The 17,662-nt window shown below is 43.1% G+C and overlaps 1 protein-coding gene across 1 annotated transcript in view; it reads left to right on the top strand.

The window, feature by feature from the left end:
- Positions 1-17,662, top strand: part of LOC126252791 (putative aldehyde dehydrogenase DhaS) — a 196,872-nt gene that overhangs the window by 99,500 nt on the left and 79,710 nt on the right. The gene's annotated exons all lie outside the window — the stretch shown is intronic.

Here is a 17,662-nt window from a genome sequence, read left to right as displayed (position 1 = left end):
CTCCACACCCTAGAAGATTAGAATGGCTTCTTCTGTGAACCTCTGTATAGTGGTTGTGTCAAACTCATGATGTAGAAAACTGCTATGTGATAAAGTTTTGCATGAAGCTCAGCAAGACACCAGTGGAAACTTTTGAAATGCTTAAGGATGTCATTAGGGGTTGTCTTTCCAGAATGGGTGACATAAATATGTTTAGTGAAGATGGGGGTAGGTCACTGACAAGGCCTGCACTGGACACCCATCAACAATGACTCACGTGCACGAGTTACTGAATTCAAATTGTTGAATGAATGTTCACTTAATGTTGTAAGTAATGAACTTGCCAAAAATGGTTGTTCATGAAACTGTATCAGAAGACTTAGCCTTGCGGAAGATGTATGCAAAACATGGGCCCAGAGTTTTGACCAACGTGCAGAATCGACACCTAACGGAAATATGTGAAGAACTTGAGCAACTCTGGGAAGATGATACCAATTCCCTGGACAGTGCGATCACTGTGGATGAGTCATGGGTCTTTCAGTACACTCCAGAGTCAAGGAGGAAGACTGCAGAATGGCACATGATGTCATCGCTGTGCCAGGAAAAGCATCACATGAGCAAGTCACAGGTGAAATCCATGCTGTTTTTTGATGCAGAGGGGATAGCACACCATGAGTTCATACCCCCTGGCAAGACTGTCAGTGCTCAATTTTACAAGGATGTGCTCCAGAGACTTAATCATGTGGTTGCCCATATCTGAAAGGAGCTCTGCGCTTCGTGGAGACTTCACTGTGATAACGTGCTGGGCCGCACCACCTTTGTTGTCATCGCCTACCTCAGCCAGACCAGTGTGACAATAATGCCACAGCCACCCTACAGTCCCAACCTGGCATCAGCGGACTTTTTTTCATTTCCTCAACTGAGAAGGAACCTCAAAGCAAAGCATCTTGAGTCAGTGGACAATGTACAAGCTATGTACACAATTTCCCTAGAGAGCATACCAACTGAGGAGTTCCAGAAAGCTAATGATGAATGGAAATCACACTGGCAAAAGTGTGCTGATGTAGAAAGGCCATACTTTGAAAAACTTCAAGTTGTTGAACCTATCCAATCAATAAATTTAAAAAATAATAATGATTATTATGTGACGCATTACTTTCTGCACAAATCCTGTACTTTCAATCTAATGTAAAAAAGATGCATCGTAAGGGAACTGGGATGCTAATGGAAATATGGACGCAGAAAGAGAGTGTGAGAATTTATGAATAAGAAAGGTGATCTTATTCTGCAAAGTGTCTGATTATTGTGTTGTCATCCAAAGTCTATTCAGTGATGGTACTACAGGTTTCAGCATGGTGGATACCAATGAAACTGTTCTAGTGCAAGACTAATGAATGGTGAGAAGATCCCTTCATGGGACAGTCTCTTGCATTCTTTCTGAGCCTTCCTTATGCTCAAAAATTCCATCACAATTCTATTTCTCTGTATCTCAACACTGGCCAATCCATATACTAAATGGCATGACTTCATATACTGACTATGCAGATTCTTTAAAAGTCTGTCTGTGATTCAGTTCATGGTTGAATTGACCTTTGTAGTATACTACATGGTTATGGTTAGTTACTTTGTCAGACATTTTCATATTGTGCTCTTTGACAGTGATAAAAAATAATTTCATTTGCTCTTAGATTTCATCTTTGTCTGACAATTTTCATTAAATGAGCTTCATTGGTGCACTATTTCATACTCATCTCTTGTTCCATTCTCTTGGGTATTGGTGTATTCACAAACCTATGTGTATATTGTAAGGGTCTTGCCCAAAATATAGACAAAAATCAAGTAAAAAATTTAGTTAAAATGTTCACATAATTAGATCATGATTCTTGCAATAAGTTCTAGAGCAGGAAAACGTTGTTGTTGTTGTTGTTGTTGTTGTGGTCTTCAGTCCTGAGACTGGTTTGATGCAGCTCTCCATGCTACTCTATCCTGCACAAGCTTCTTCATCTCCCAGTACCTACTGCAACCTACATCCTTTTGAATCTGCTTGGTGTATTCATCTCTTGGTCTCCCTCTACGATTTTTACCCTCCATGCTGCCCTCCAATACCAAATTGGTGATCCCTTGATGCCTCAGAACATGTCCTACAACTGATCCCTTCTTCTAGTCAAGTTGTGCCACAAACTTCTCTTCTCCCTAATCCTATTCAACACCTCCTCATTAGTTATGTGATCTACCCATCTAATCTTCAGCAATCTTCTGTAGTACCACATTTCGAAAGCTTCTATTCTCTTCTTGTCTAAACTATTTATCGTCCATGTTTCACTTCCTTACATGGCTACACTCCATACAAATACTTTCAGAAACGACTTCCTGACACTTAAATCAATACTCGATGTTAACAAATTTCTCTTCTTCAGAAACGCTTTCCTTGCCATTGCCAGTCTACATTTTATATATTCTCTACTTCGACCATCATCAGCTATTTTGCTCCCAGAATAGCAAAACTCCTTTACTACTTTAAGTGTCTCATTTCCTAATCTAATACCCTCAACATCACTCGACTTAATTCGACTACATCCCATTATCCTTGTTTTGATTTTGTTGATGTTTATCATATATCCTCCCTTCAAGACACTATCCATTCCGTTCAACAGTTCTTCCAAGTCCTTTGCTGTCTCTGACAGAATTACAATGTCATCGGCGAACCTCAAAGTTTTTATTTCTCCTCCATGGATTTTAATACCTACTCCGAATTTTTCTTTTGTTTCCTTCACTGCTTGCTCAATATACAAATTGAATAACATCGGGGAGAGGCTACAACCCTGTCTCACTCCCTTCCCAACCACTGCTTCCCTTTCATGCCCCTCAACTCTTATAACTGCCATCTGGTTTCTATACAAATTGTAAATAGCCTTTCGCTCCCTGTATTTTCCCCCTGCCACCTTCAGAATTTGAAAGCGAGTGTTCCAGTCAACATTGTCAAAAGCCGTAGGGTCAGTATTGCCTCACGTGTTCCAATATTTCTACAGAATCCAAACTGATCTTCCCCAAGGTCGGCTTCTACTAGTTTTTCCATTCGTCTGTAAAGAATTCGCGTTAGTATTTTGCAGCCGTGACTTATTAAACTGATAGTTCGGTAATTTTCACATCTGTCAACACCTGCTTTCTTTGGGATTGGAATTATTATATTCTTCTTGAAGTCTGAGGGTATTTTGCCAGTCTCATACATCTTGCTCACCAGATGGTAGAGTTTTGTCAGGACTGGCTCTCCCAAGGCCGTCAGTAGTTCTAATGGAATGTTGTCTACTCCCGGGGCCTTGTTTCGACTTTGGTATTTCAGTGCTCTGTCAAACTTTTCATGCAGTATCATATCTCCCATTTCATCTTCATCTACATCCTCTTCCATTTCCATAATATTGTCCTCAAGTACATCGCCCTTGTATAGACCCTCTATATACTCCTTCAACCTTTCTGCTTTCCCTTCTTTGCTTAGAACTGGGTTTCCATCTGAGCTCTTGACATTCATACAAGTGGTTCTCTTTTCTCCAAAGGTCTCTTTAATTTTCCTGTAGGCAGTATCTATCTTACCCCTCGTGAGATAAGCCTCTACATCCTTACATTTATCCTCAAACCATCCCTGCTTATCCATTTTGCACTTCCTGTCGATCTCGTTTTTGAGACGTTTGTATTCCTTTTTGCCTGCTTCATTTACTGCATTTTTATATTATCTCCTTTCGTCAATTAAATTCAATATTTCTTCTGTTACCCAAGGATTTCTACTAGCCCTCGTCTTTTTACCTACTTGATCCTCTGCTGCCTTCACTACTTCATCCCTCAAAGCTACCCATTCTTCTTCTACTGTATTTCTTTCCCCAATTCCTGCCATTTGTTCCCTTACGCTCTCCCGGAAACTCTGTAAAACCTCTGGTTTAGTCAGTTTATCCAGGTCCCATCTCCTTAAATTCCCACCTTTTTGCAGTTTCTTCAGTTTTAATCTACAGTTCATAACCGATAGATTATGGTCAGAGTCCACATCTGCCCCTGGAAATGTCTTACAATTCAAAACCTGGTTCCTAAATCTGTCTTACCATTATATAATCTATCTGAAACATTTTAGTATCTCCAGGGTTCTTTCATGTATACAACCTTCTTTTATGATTCTTGAACCAAGTGTTAGCAATGATTAAGTTGTGCTCTGTGCAAAATTCTACCAGATGGCTTCCTCTTTCATTTCTTAGCCCCAATCCATATTCACCTACTAGGTTTCCTTTTCTCCCTTTTCCTACTACCGAATTCCAGTCACCCATTACTATTAAATTTTCGTCTCCCTTCACTATCTGAATAATTTCTTTTATTTCATCATACATTTCTTCAATTTCTTCATCTGCAGAGCTAGTTGGCATATAAACTTGTACTACTGTAGTAGGCATGGGCTTCGTGTCTATCTTGGCCACAGTAATGCGTTCACTATGCTGTTTGCAGTAGCTTACCCGCATTCCTATTTTTTATTCATTATTAAACCTACTCCTGCATTACCCCTATTTGACTTTGTATTTATAACCCTGTATTCGCCTGACCAAAAGTCTTGTTCCTCCTGCCACCGAACTTCGCTAATTCCCACTATATCTAACTTTAACTTATCCATTTTCCTTTTTAAATTTTCTAACCTACCTGCCCAATTAAGGGATCTGACATTCCACGCTCTGATCCGTAGAAAGCCAGTTTTCTTTCTCCTGATAACGACGTCCTGTTGAGTAGTCCCCGCCCGGAGATCCGAATGGGGGACTATTTTACCTCCGGAATATTTTACCCAAGAGGACGCAGTCATCATTAACCATGCAGTAAAGCTGCATGCCCTCGGGAAAAATTATGGCTGTAGTTTCCCCTTGCTTTCAACCGTTCGCAGTACCAGCACAGCAAGGCCGTTTTTGTTAATGTTACAAGGCCAGATCAGTCAATCATCCAGACTGTTGCCCTGCAACTACTGAAAAGGCTGCTGCCCCTCTTCAGGAACCACGCATTTGTCTGGCCTCTCAACAGATACCCCTCCGTTGTGGTTGCACCTACAGTACGGCTATCTGTATCGCTGAGGCACGCAAGCCTCCCCACCCCAATCTTGCCATTACCATTCTACATTTTACAATCTGTCTACTTTGGCCATCATCAGTTATTTTGCTGCCCAAAAACTAAAACTCATTTACTACTTTAAGTATCTCTTTTCATAATCTAAGTCTTTCAGCATTACCTGATTTAATTCAACTATATTCCATTATCCATGTTTTGCTTTTCTTGTGTTCATCTTATATCTTCCTTTCAAAACAATGTCCATTCCATTCAGCTGCTCTTGCAAGTCCTTTGCTGCCTCTGACAGAATTACAATGTCATCGGCTAACCTCGAAGTTTTTATTTATTTTTCCCTGAACTTTAATTCCTACTCCAAATTTTTCTTTGGTTTCCTTTACTACTTGTTCAATGTACAGATTTAATAACATCTGGGATAGGCTACAACCCTGCCTCGCTCCCTTTTCAACCGTTGCTTGCCTTTCATGCCCCTTGACTCTTATTACTGCCATCTGGTTTCTGTACAAGTTGTAAATAGCCTTTTTCTCCCTGTATTTTACCTCTGCTACATTCAAAATTTCAAAGAGAGTATTCCAGTCAACATTGTCAAAAGCTTCTCAGAAGTCTACAAGTGCTGTAAATGTAGGTTTGATTTTCCTCAACCTATATTCTAAGATAAGTTGGAGGGCCAGTATTGCTTAACATTTTCCTACATTTCTTTGGAATCCAAACTGATCTTCCCCAAGATCAACTTCTATCAGTTTTTCCATTCTTTTTTAAGTATTTCATGTTAGTATTTTACAACCATGACTTATTAAACTGATAGTTTGGTAATTTTCACACCTATCAGCAACTGTTTACTTTGGAATTGTAATTATTAAATCTTTCTTGAAGGCTGAGGGTATTTTGCTTGTCTCATACATCTTGCATACCAGATGGTAAGTTTTGTCAAGGCTGGCTCTCCCAAGGCTATCAGCAATTCTGGTGGAATATCGTCTCCTCTCAGCGCCTCGTTTCGACTTAGGTCTTTCAGAGCTCAGTCAAATTCTTCTCACAGTATCATGTCTCCCAGCTCGTTTACATCTACATCCTCTTCCTTCCTATAATATTGCTTTCAAACATATCTCTCTTGTATAGATCCTCGATATACTCCTTCCACCTTTCAGCTTTCCCTTCTCTGTTTAGGACTGGTTTCCTATATGAGCTGTTGATATTCATACAGCAGCTCCTCTTTTCCCCAAAGGCCTCTTTCCTGTAGGGGGTTGCTATCTTTCCCCTAATGAAATATGCTTCTAAATCTTTACATCTGTCCTCTAGCCATCCTGCTTAGCCTTTTTGCACTTGCTGTCACTCTGATTTTTGAAATGTTTGTTTTCACTTTTTCCTGGTTCATTTGCTGCATTTTTATATTTTCTCCTTTAATCAATTAAATTCAATATCTCCTGTGAGGCCCAAGGATTTCTACTGGGCCCTGTCAATTAAATTCAATATCTCCTGCGAGGTCCAAGGACTTCTACTGGGCCCTGTCTTTTTGTCTATTTGATCCTCTGCTGCCTTCACTATTTCATCTCTTAAAGCTACCGATTCATCATCTACTGTATTCCTTTCCCCTGTTTTAGGCAACCACTGTCAAATGCTTCCTCTGAAACTACCAGCAATCTCTGGTTGTTTCAACTTATCCAGCCCTCAGGGGCTCAGCATTGATTTGCTGGGTATGGGCTTGGTGACCCTGGGGTTCCTGAGCTGGGGACTGGTAAACATTACCAATCCCCTGTCACCTTAAGCTCTGGGCATGCATCAGCAACCACTGCATGGCATGTCGGTGGAATGTCTTGTGTCTCAGGGAACGAGGGTCTTGGCTAGACCACCAAGACCGTGAGGATGTGATAAACCTCTATAAAAAACTTCTCAATCTCAAGGTTTGCTGTGCGGTGATGGGATGCATGGCTGTTGAGGTGGAACAGTTATTAGTGAGCAACCTCTGGGGAACCTGCCGCACCTCAGTTGTACGAGGCTTACTCAGGCATGCGGGGCCCTGTCTGAGTGGAGCCTTATTTCCATACCTGCTCATGGGAGTATTCACACCCATGAATGAGAGAGGCTAGTCCTCCTGATACTAAGAACACTTTGGACTGCAGTAACAGGGCTCATGTAGTCATTAATAACAATGTGTTCCTGGTGATAAAGAGGAAGGAGGGGACATTTGAAAAAGTGTCCCCCTTTTACATCTATAAGGGTTTGGAAGGCCTTGCTGAAACATTAAAATTTATAAAATGAATGTGTAATGGCTCATTGTTGGTCGAAACTAACAGGTCAAAGCAGGTATCATTGTTGAGATGCACACCTCTCTAAACTCCAATAAGGGCATTGTCACGTGCCAAGATATCACGGACATAGACATAGCAGAACTGAAGCAAGAATGGGCATCCCAGGGAATAGTCGATGTGGAGCAATGAATGTGCAGGAATCAGGGAGCATTTGAAAAGACTGCCACTTTCATTGTCACATTCAATCCTCTAACACTGCCTGAACATCTTATGACAGGGTTTCTTCGACTTAATGTTCGGCCTTACATTCCAAACCCTATGCGGTGCTGTAAATGCCTGTGTTTCGGCCATACAACCATGAGCTTTGGAGGTGGAGAGATCTGCAGGAAATGTAGAAAAGCCACTCATGACACTTGGACTGACTGCCTGTCTCCGGTGATCTGCATCAACTGCCCTGGGACTATGCAGTCTGGAGCCCAGACTGCCTGTTTTTGCTGAAGAACACAAAGATGCCTTGGCTCCAGGTAGCCCCCCTCTCCCTCTTGCTCTTCAAGTGCTTCACCTCCCCAGTGCAAAGATAGGGGTAAATTGAAACCACACCAATGACATACTGCAGTGGAACATGAATTGGTTCAGGACTCATGTGGAGGAACTGAAACTCCTAGCACGGGCGTGTCTTGTGTTACAAGAAATGCATTTTAAAGATACAGATGTCCCTGTGCAACAGGGATACACGCTATACCGCAAGGATGACCTATCAGGGGAAAGGGCCAAGGGAGGGTGTTACAGTGTTAGTCACTAATGTGCACCACTCCTCTGCTTTCCCCTTGGCTACTGACATGCAGTTCAAATTCACGTGTGTTGAAGGATCACCGTTTGCTCACTGTATTTACCTCTGCAAGATTCACTAGAGTCTGAGGCTCTCATGGATATTATTGCACCACTCTGTGACCATTCCTAATCCTGGAAGACGTCAGTGCCCATCATGTCCTGTGGGGCTCAACCAATACTTGCCCTCAGGGTCGGATTTTGGAGGATCTCATGATGTCTCACGAGCTGTTGTGCATCCTCAACATGGGTACACACACATATTTGTTTACTGCTACTGGGTCATTCTCAGCCATCATCCTCTCTTTCTGTTCTCCCGCCCTCACTGACTCTGTTCAGTGGGAGGTCACTGACAACCTTCATTCCAGTGACCACTTCCCAATCTGCCTTCACCTACTAAATGGCTCACCACCTGAAGTTAAGCCCCCGAACTGGATGGTCAGCAGAGCTAACTGGACGCTTTTCAGCTAACTGGACGCTTTTCAGCCAGCTGGCTGTGTTTGAACACTGTTACAGCGTCCAAGGATGGGTGGGCCACATCACACAAGTGATCCATCGTGCTGCTGACCTCTCCATCCAACAGTCATCTTAGGAGGCGACCAGTACCTTGGTGTACAGATGAGTGTCGTTCCGCGATCCGGGAAAGGCGTGTGGCTCTTCAACATTTTAAATGCCAACCGACAGCAGGCAACCTTAGGGCCTTTCGAGTCACGAGGGCCAAGGCTCAACGCATCATTAGGGATAGTAAGAAAATGTCATGCCAAGTGTTCCTGGATTCCATCAGTCTTTCCACTTCTTCTATAAAAGTATGGGAAGCCATCAGGAGGATACCCGATAAACACGGCCGTTTACCGATAGCAGCAGTGTTGAAACAGGGGTGCTTCCAAACAACACCCAGAGACATTGTTCGGATGCTGGCCAAACGTTTTGCACAAACTACTGCCAGTGCAAGCCAGGATCCGGCGTTTCGACACTCTAGTGCAACTGTAGAGGCGAAAAAGTTGGAGTTCAGGTCCAACAGTTCTGAAGCCTACAACTCCCATTTCTCCCTGTGGGAGCTCGAATCGGCACTGAATAAAATCATTGACACTGCACTCAGTCATGACCACATCCGGTACTGCGTGCTTCGACATTTGCCAGCGGCATCAAAGAAAAGTCTCCTTGAATGCTTTAATCTAATATGGTAGACAGGCAACTTCCTCAACTCGTGGAGGGAGGTGATTCTGATCTCCCTCCTCAAACCAGAAAAGGACTGCACATCTCAGAAGTTATCAGAGTGTTGTCTTAATGAGATGTGTAGGAAAGACCCTGGAGTGAACGATTAACCATCATCTGGTCTGGTTGTTAGAGACCAGGCAACTCCTTAGTCATTCTCTGTGTGGATTCCAAAGATTTCAGTCCACTGTCGACAATATGACCCTCCTAGAGGCAGCTATTCAGCAGGCTTTCCTCTGTAAGCATCACTTTATCGGCATATTCTTCAATATAAGTAAGGCATGCGATGATACTTGGAGACAGTCTATTCTCACACAACTGCATCACTGGGGCTTTCGTGGCCACCTCCCCATCTTCATATGGTCTTTCCTGTCTCAGTGGTTTTCTAGGATCCAAGTTGGTGATGCTGTCTGCTCAATTTGAGCGGGAGAATGGTGTTCCTCAAGGCAGTGTATTAAGTGTTTCTCTCTTTGCCATAGCCATCAACAGTATCGCATCTACAGTTAGGAGTCCTGTACAGTGCTCCTTATTTGTAGACGATTTTGCTGTTTTCTGTTCCTCCTCCAGTGTTGCAACGGCAAACCATTAGTTGCAACTTCTGGTGTAGAGGTTAGAGGAGTGGGCTGCAAAGATGGATTTCCAGTTTTCTGCAGATAAGTGTGTGTGTGTGTGTTCATTTTAATCATTCTCGTCGTCTTTTTAATTTGCCTGCCTTGAATATGGGGGACACCATCCTATATTTTAGAGGCACAGTGCAGTTTCTGGGCCTAATTTTTGACTCCCAGTTGTCGTGGTTACCACACCTGTGAGACCTGAAAGCCAGAACCCTGAAGGCACTGAACATCATCAAGAAGTGTCTTAGCCACTGGTCTTGGGGAGTGGACAGTGCGCATCTCCTTCAGTTTTATCCGGCTTTTGTGCGTTTGTGGCTGGACTATGGTTGCAGGGTCTATGGGTCAGCAAGACCCTCTTACTTGTGTATCATTGACGTTGTCCATCATGAGGGGATTTGGCTGGCCACGGGTGCTTGTCAGACCAGTCCCATACCTAGCATCTGTGCTGAGGCTGGGGAACTGCCACTTACCATCCAGCTCCTCATGGTGCATCAGACGTGTAAGTTCCTTGCATCTACAACTTCGCCCGCACACCATGCTGTTCCTTGTCCACCTCTGGAACACCTTTTTACCAACTGTCTACAAGCCATGATGCCATTTGGGATCCGCATACAGCATGTACTGGAGTCACTCGGTGTGGAACCAGTATGACCCTAAATCCATGGTTTTAGCTGTCCGCTGCCCTGGTTACTGGAGAGACCCAGAGTGATTTTAGATTTGGTGCAGTACAGGAGAGATAGCACTCCTGCTTCCATTTTTAATGTGATATTCTCTGATATTTAATCTAAGTACCATGGCCATGTAGTTGTTTTTATGAATGGGTCAAAGCATGGGGACTTTGTTGGTTGCTCTGTCGTTTTCCCAGATTGTGTCCTCAAGTTCCTACTGCCTTCAGAATTTACCATCTTCAACACAGAATTATACGTGATCTTGTGAGCACTGGAGCAGATGAGATGTTCTCCCAGTGTTAGATTTCTTGTCTGCTCAGATTCTCTGAGTGCCCTTTATTCTTTCCAGTGTTTGTACCCAGAAGATACAGTAACCCAGAATATCCAGAATGCCCTCTTACAACTACAATGACTGGGGAAAGAGGTGTTTTTCTGCTGGGTACCTGGGCACATTGGAATTGTGGGGATTGTAAGGGCAGATCAAGCAGACAAGGAGGCGTGTCCTGATCCTCTAGTATTTCGGTGTGCTATCCCCCTGCATACTATCATTTCACTGTTGAGGTACAAAGTCATGTGTCAGTGGGAAGATGACAGGCTGGCAGTGATTGATAACAAGCTCATCGTCATTAAACTCACAACTTGGGTGTGGAGTACCTCCTTCCAGCCATGTCGGCGGGACAAGGTCCTTCTTACTCACCTTCGCATAGGCCACAGCTGTATGACACAAGAATTCTTATTCCAGCAAGAGGACCCTCCAGTGTATGGTGCTACTGGCGTGCAGATCATGGTGCGCCACATTTTATTGGACTGCATTTTATGTGCCAATCAGCAGACTGCAGCAGATTTGCCGTCTGTTTTATGTAATGGTCAAACGAATGTGGTTAGGGTTTTAAAGTTTTGTGAATTGTCCAGTGTTTTTAACAAGATTTTAAGGAGATGTTCTTAATGTGTCAGAGGATGGCTGGCTCACCCTAATTTTTTGTAGGTGGTCAGCCAGCCCCATTTCGCTGTGCTTTTCTTTTAGTTCTTCTGTGTTTTGTTTTCTCTCTGTTTGAATTTGTTAATTAGCTCTCTTCCCTCCTAATTGGTATTAGTGCATGTGAGAGTGCATGCAATACAGTGTGTCTGTGTGGTCATTTCGAGTGCATGCGTGTACAACACTTTTAGTTCATCTCCACATTTGTTTGTTTTCATAAGTGTAAGGGCGCTGACAACCTCGCTGTTGGGTGCCCATCAGATCCAAACACACACACACACACACACACACACACACACACACACACACACACACACACACACACACAACTTATCCAGGTCCCATCTCCTTGATTTCCTACCTTTTTCTAATTTCTGCAGTTTTAATCTACAGTTCATGAACAATAAATTGTGGTCAGAGTCCTCTTTTGCCCCTGGAATTTTTTTACAATTTAAACCTGTTTTCTAAATCTGTCTTTCCATTATATAATCAATCTGAAACTTTCTGACATCCCAAGACCTCTTGCATGTATACAAACTTCTTTTATGATTCTTAAGCCAAGTGTTAAGGATGATTAAATAATGCTCTGTGCAAAGGTCTACCAGGCAGTTTCCTCTTTCATTCCTTTCCTCCAGTCCATATTTACTTACTATTTTTCCTTCTCTTCCTTTTCCTGCTATCAAATTCCAGTTCCACATCACTATTAAGTTTTCGTCTTCCTTAACTATCTGAATGATTTATTTTATCTCGTAATACATTTCTTCAATCTCTCCATCACCTGTGGAACTAGTTGGCATATACTCTTTTACTACTGTGGTGGGTGTGGTCTTTGTGACTTTCTTGCTACAATAATGTGTTCACCATGCTGTTCACAGTAGCTTATCCACATACCTATTTTCTTATTCATTATTGAACTTACTCCTGCACTAGCCCTATTTGATTTTGTATTTATAACCCTGTATTCACCTGACCAGAAGTCCTGTTCCTGCTGCCACCGAACTTCACTAATTCCTATTGTGTCCAACTTCAACCAATCCATTTCCCTTTTTAAATTTTCTAACATATTTGCCTGATTAAGGGATCTAAAATTCCATGCTCTGATGCATAGAATGCCAGTCTTATTTCTCCTGATGACAACATCCTCCTGAGCAGCCCCACTGAGAGATCTGAATGGAGGATTATTTTACTGAAGAGGATGCCATACAGTAGAGCTGTATACCCTAAGAGAAAAATTATGGCTGTAGTTTCCCCTTGCTTTCAGCTGTTCACAGTACCAACACAGCAGTGCCATTTTGGTAATGTTACAAGACCAGACCAGTTAGTCATCCAGACTTTTGCCCCTGCAACTGCTGAAAAGGCCGCTGCCCCTCTTCAGGAACCACATGTTTGTCTGACCTCTCAACAGATACCATGGACCTTGCCGTTGATGGTGTTGCTTGCGTGTCTCAGCGATACAGATAGGTTGCACCTATGGTACGACTATCTGTTATCGCTGAGACATGCCAACCACCCCTGCCGACAGCAAGGTCCATGGTTCATGTGGATTACAGTTGCAGTTACTTTTTCTTTTTTATGGAATTACTAGTCTTATCAAATACAGAATATTTTAAAAGAATGGAAAGTCCAGGATAGAATAATAACGATATGGAAATGATAGATTGCTCACCTCATACAACCCTCTTTGTGTAACAATGCTCCACCGCTACAGGAGACTCCTTCAAATCTCCACTGCACCCCCAATGGCCACCAAATCCTACCTTGCAGACCCACTAGATTTACCACATCCTCAGAAACTCCCTCCCAACATCCTATAGAACCCAGAACCTAAACAGACTTAGAACACAGCAATGAATCTGTCCTTTAAAAGCCTCAGTCTCACAGAAGTATCAGTCCTTTCCAAAAGCCTTACCTTTTGCCCCATTCCCAAATTCCATCATGGTGGGACACTTAAAGACCTCCTCTCCTTCTTCCAGTCCCTACAATGACAACACTTTTCTACTACTAATCCTACCAATCAGTCAATCCAAAACCATTATTGACTCCTGCCTGACACACTTTACTCCTCCATCCAACTGTGATACACCCACACTGCAGCAAAGTCACCCCATTAACTTTCCAGAATTTTGTAACTTCAAACATTGCCTCATCACCATTCCCCAAATCCCTTTACAAGGAAACCAACCTCACATATGCAGAAAGAACTACAATCTACCATCTAAAAACTGATCCTGACCTTATAATCCTACCTGCTGAGAAAGTCTCCTCGAATGTGATTCTGAAGTGCAGCAAATATCTGGTGGAGGGACTCCACCAGCTGTCAGATACATCCACCTACAAGCCCTGCCACATTGACCCCATTCCAGAAGTCCAGTTGGATCTCTACTCCTTCCTGAAATCCTTGACTCCATCATAGAACCTCTCCCCTGAGTCTATTCTTCTCCTCAACCCCACCAGTCCCTGCACTCCTACTTTCAACAGGCTTCAAGAAATAACGTTCATAAACACAAACATCTAGGACATCCCCTTGTGGCTAGTTACTGTGCCCCCACAGAGAGAGTCTCTACCCTTGTGGACTAACAACTTCAGCATATTACTTGTAACCTACCTTCCTATATAAAAGACACCAACCATGTCCTCCACCGACTCTCAGCAGTCCCTGTTCTTTACCGTGATCTTTACCGTTTGGTGCTGTGCTCATCACTGTTGATGCCATCTGCTCTACACTAACATCTCCAAGGCCCATGGCTTTGCTGCAATTAAATGCTACCTTTCTGAGTGGCTGACTGATGCCAAACTTACAATCTCTGACCTGGTTGCCTTAACCAACTATGCCCTCACCCATAATTAACTCGGCTTTGAAAGAATCACCTACAGACAAATCCATGGTGCAGCAAGGGCACTCACATGGCACCATCATATGCTATCCTGTTCATGGGCCATCTAGAGAAACCCTTACTAACCATCCAAAATCCCAAACCACTCACTTGCTTCAGATTCACTGATGACATCATGATCTGGACAGCAGATGAGGAAAAGCTAGCCACATTCATCGAGAACCTCAACAGCTTCTCTCCCATTCACTTCTCCTGGCCCTCCTCAGCTCAGCAAGCCACCTCCTCAGTGTCAACCTCCAGCTCAGAGATATCTACAGCAATACCTCTGTCTACATCAGACATACCAACCACCAATAATACCCCCACTTCGACAGCTAGGACCCATTACACACCAAGAAGTCCCTTCAGTACAACTTAGTCACCCATGGTCATCACATGTAGTGACTAGCAGTTCTTCTCCAAATATACTCAGTCTCACTGAGGCCTTAACAGGCCAAAATTACTCTCCCAATCTCGTCCAGAACCATGCCTTGTCTCACCAGTCACCTACCATCCCCTCTCATACCTACAATCCGGCTACAAATGAGCATTTGTCTTGTGTGTTAATACACAAGACCAGAGCAACTGAATCACATTCCCTGCCAGGGTTTCAACTACCTCTCATCCTGTCCAGAAAGTATAAATGGCCTCCTCACACCTCCCACAATAGTATTCTACTGCCCATCCAACCAGTGCCCATACTCTATCTCTGTTCTCATCCCTTTCTCTTTTGGCTCATATCCTACTTTAGACTCAGATGCATGACCTATCCCATACTTCCTCCCAATACCACTACTCTAGTCCTGTCACTGACATCTCCTATCCTACCAATGGCAGAACCACCTGTGAAAGCAGCTTTTTACTCCCACCAAAGGACATAAAGATGGATGCAGAGGAGCTGGCATGGATGTTGCACCAGAATAGTACATAACGCTGTCACAGAGGGTGTTGTGTGATGCGTGGCATGGGAAGAGGTACTGACCCAGTTGTTTACCTGCCATTGGCAATAGGCCTGGGCTGGCAGGTCTAACACTGGTATCAGTGGCCATAGACTGAGCCTTTGCCTTGCAAAATGCTCCAGTTCCATGTGCTCAGTCATTAGTTGTTCCAGATGGTCACATTTTGTATCTTCCTCCATGTCCATTCTCTACTTAATGTATGACAGTCAGCTCTCCTGCAGACTGATCTGCACATTGAGATTCATTCCCTCTTCTGGGATTCGGTTCCCTGCCTTGAAATTGACCTGCCGTCAGCTGGTGTAATTACATTCATGTGATGATTCCACTGTCATGCCTGTGCAGGTACTAAAGCAGCCATGTGATTTGCAAACTTAGCTACAACCACTGTGCTGCATTCTATGTGGTGATGGCTACTAACAAGCTGCTAGTCTGCATAAATGGCCACTATTGAACTGTGACCAAGAGACAACTGGGCCACCCAGTTGCTTAACATGGCACCCAACATGCTTCACTTTAATGACTGCTTCACAGTCTGTGCCGTCTGGATCTTTCCCAAGTTCTGAATTGCACAGGTGGGAATTCTTCATACAACATATCCTTCATTCACATAATTTCAAACTATAATTCCCTATACATATGTTCTCCAAAGTGCAAAGGAATATATCACTTGTGAAGTATACACTGAAATTAAATCTATCCTACCCACTATTCTCTGCACACCACCTAAGATAGTTTCACATCACCTTTCTCTGTGGTTCTGTTTTTAACTTTGTATTCCCTTATTTCTGATGTTCTGATTATTACTTTGTCGTTATAAACAGCATTTCATTGCAAACTTATTCCTCACCCTGTCATGTCATCTCCTTCAATTGTAGCTCCTGGAAGACTGTACTAATCAAGCTCTAAACCTTACCAGATAAGGAACTTCTTTCTCCAATAGTTAATGTTTATGAAATTTTGTTTGTGTCTGTATCTTCTGCTGCATGGCACACATAAACTTTGTTTTTCTGTATTTCATCAAAGGTTCACATGTTATTTGCCATATTACATGGAGGTGTCCGTTTTGAGTTCTTTGTCTGACAGCTGTTTAATAACCAGATATTTTCCAATAGGAGTGGCTATCATTCTCAAAGAATTATTTCCCATTGCTCTTGGTGGACTGAAGTTGAGCAGGCATGCAGATGTTATACCTCCCCATCATGGCGTTGCCCAGGGTCATTTTAGTGTACCTTCGCACTTGTTACTTACAGTTGTCAACCTTTGTATGACAGGTATCCAACATCTGCTTAGCGCGTGCTATCACCTTTTTTTTTATGCTTGTGCATCCTGAAGGTTTCTCAAAACAAATGTTTGACAATGGTCAGTCAAGCCGTTCACTGAATTTCTTGTTCAGTATGTATACCATTTTTATGTTGTGTTTTCATAGTTTGCTGATTCTGTATAAAGACAAAGCTCAGAATTTCTTCATCTTTAAAGATCATATTTCATAATGCATGGGACTCTGTCACACTTTCAATGTCCTTCGTGGCAGCAAGTGGGAATACAAACTGACAACGACTATGGAAAGATCCTTGGACAATGCAACCATGTGTACATGTAACCTCCACTAACAAGTTCAGCTTCAGACTGCCATGACCAAAGGAGACTAATTCTCACACACTCTCACTGGGTAAAGATTATATATCATCTGTTAGCTGTAATATCCACAACAGATGCACGAAGACAACATGCCATGGTAGGCTAAGTGATTACAGTATTCTTTTTTTGTACTCTCCAACCCCTTCTGTCTTGTGTCCTTCCCCCTTGTGGGTCCGGGGCTTAGAATAGGCCCAAGATATTCCTACCTGTTGTATGAGGCGAGTAAAAGGAGTTTCACACATTTCAACCTTTGTGCGATGGTCCCCTGTAGGGTTTGACCTCAATTCTTCAAAATTTTCCCGAAGAGCGAGCCAATTGGGGAAGGGCACCTTACAAGGTGCATCGTGTCCATCGTGCATTGAGATCTTTAGCCCACTTTCTCATTGTTGCATTGCAGTCCTGCCCATTCTCCATCTCTTGGGCGAGGACACCTTCCTGGGTGCGTTTTCCACCATGCACTATTCAGTGTCGATTTCTGCGTCGACAATGACCATGGACTTCTTTGCACCTGATATCCAGCACGGTAGCCAGACCGTTGTGGTGAGGCCGCCATATACCCTGTTGGTTGTAGCCTCCTGACCACA

This window comes from Schistocerca nitens, chromosome 4 (assembly GCF_023898315.1).
Source record: "Schistocerca nitens isolate TAMUIC-IGC-003100 chromosome 4, iqSchNite1.1, whole genome shotgun sequence".
In the NCBI taxonomy this organism is placed as follows: domain Eukaryota; kingdom Metazoa; phylum Arthropoda; class Insecta; order Orthoptera; family Acrididae; genus Schistocerca; species Schistocerca nitens.
The sequence above is the reverse complement of the archived record's forward strand: the minus strand, read 5'-3'. Positions and strand labels throughout refer to the sequence as shown.